Below are 2,472 nucleotides of genomic sequence, written 5' to 3' on the forward strand. Positions count from 1 at the left end.
TTTTTTTTTGAGGGGGGGCAATTGCCCCCCCTAAGCCCACAACAGTTCCGCCCTTGGTAATGAGGTTGTGCAAGATGGCGGTTCTTGTAGCCTTTACACCACTTGATTGCATCATCATAAACTTTGATAAAACACATCCTATTATCACCAATCTCATGTTTGTGACATGTTAACGCCTTTTCAATAGATCTAAATGTTCAATTTTGATTGCATGATAACGAACTTTGGTGGTTATCTCCTCCATTGATCCATTCATTATTGCTAGGGGCAAGATTTCTATCACTAATATAAAAAAAGTCGTGGCTTTGTTCTCTAATCATCAATTCCTAGAGGATCAAAATGTCCTCAATATAAGGGCATTTTGGTCCTATGCAAATGAGTTGGCTCATTCATCCATCTTATGTTTTGCTTAGGTACCAAACCCCTTCATCCAAATGCTTGTAAAATCCCTTCAAGGAGGCAAAGTAAAGGGTTTTCATCCCTCTTTTTCATTCCTAAGGCAAAACTCTCTTTAGTTGGTTTCAAGATTTAGCTTTTATAAACTTCAACCATAGTTAGTAACTTGAGCATCATATGGTCTTCCTTTGGATAAAATTCTCAAGTTGGCTTTTTGACCTTTTATTTTAGTTAATTATGTAAATTATGCAACATAAGACTGCAGATAGTCAATTCATCTAAGCTCCATTGGAATTGAAAGCCATTCCCAACTTGTAATAGTTTGACGCCATCTATGAGAAGCCATCCTATCATTGTTGATAAACAAAGTTCATTACTAGTTGATGACCATCTACATGCAAGGATTTACCAAACCTTGTTGAGATATAGAAAACCCGACCTTCTCCTCTTTACTAGAGTTTGATCTTCATCCCTGTTTTGTTATTCGTCAACCTTTGGGGAAATTTGGGCCCTCCATAAAGGATTTGGAGAAACCAAGGAGGCTCACTACTTATAGGAGGCACTTTGGCACTATTTTTAAAGACAATGATGACTAAAGGTATATATATACTCACACACATCATGACATCTTAGAGATGTAAATCCAAATAGATATATTCAATCATCCACCAACTTATAATTAAGAAAAACAAGATCTATCTATTATAACCACATGTTTCAGGAATTTTATATCTAATGAATTTACACTGTACATCAATAATGCATAATCTTTAACAGTGACAAATTACAACACAACCAAACATGTTCTAGAACCATGCTTAACTTATCAGTTCTTTCAATGGCTCCTTAGGTATTTTGCAATTACTCGAGGATCACCTGTCTGAAGCGATAATGTATGTGGGAGTCCACTGACCTAATGGTTAAATCTTATTTTAAATTATATAACATATATTACTAGTTTTTATTAACTGATTAAGCAAGTATGGCATGATGTACTAGTCAAGTTAGCTTAAATAAAACATGATGTAGCATTTAAACATGATATTCACATGAGACACAATTTAATTGGTTAAATAAGGTATGAAATAGGAATCATGACATAGCATCTTATACCTTTCATATGAGAACATTCATGTTATATATTTTATTTTCTTTCATCACACATTTCATTTCACAAGGCACATCAATTACATGATTAGCAAACATTTAAGAAATTAAACAATCACTGACATATTAGCAAACATGCATAACTCACAAAGCACAAAATGTGTACATGGTTCCACGAAGTACTATACTCCATGCCATCAAAGTGGTGCTTCTATCTACCAAATAAGTAACACGTTTCTAGTCTGCATGAAGCTATAGGGAACTGACATCATCGAATATGATAGGTTATATCGTTGCAAGAAATCACACTAGCCTCGACATCAACAACGTACACAATCAAACATCTGCTTAACACAACCTTTTCACATATGTATTATAATGCACATATAAATAAACATTGCATCTTTATGTTTCCCAAACACATCCAACCACTTGTAAATAAGAGCATCATTGAACAGACAAACAATTGATTTACCAAGCACTATAACATAATAAATTCAAAGTTTATGTGCTTTAATAAATAACAAAGTAAATTATATCACATGTAGAAATCTAATGATTAGCATGCTTATTAATTATCATTATCTTAGTAGCATTACATGGAGTTATATCAAGGGTAAAGCATCATTAAGCTTATATTTTATGCTTATGATAAGAACATGTTTATATGAAGTTAGATTTCATGTACCTCATGTCTTTACTAGAATGAAATTGGTAATCTCAACTTGACTACATCTCTTGCAATATCTTTGTGTGCATGCATGACACGTCAATGTGGAATTACCTATAGATAATCCTTAAGATTTGTTTCCCCAAATCATATATTATTTACATGTAGGTAAACAATAAACTATTATAAAAATAATCATTGTTATGTAACTTATACATGATTATAGAATCTCAATCAAATGAACTGTTAAATTAGCATCATTTACTTTTCTTTCCTTAGTCCACGAATTTATAATGAAA

Source organism: Dendrobium catenatum, unplaced genomic scaffold, assembly GCF_001605985.2.
Source record: "Dendrobium catenatum unplaced genomic scaffold, ASM160598v2 fragScaff_scaffold_1200, whole genome shotgun sequence".
NCBI lineage: Eukaryota > Viridiplantae > Streptophyta > Magnoliopsida > Asparagales > Orchidaceae > Dendrobium > Dendrobium catenatum.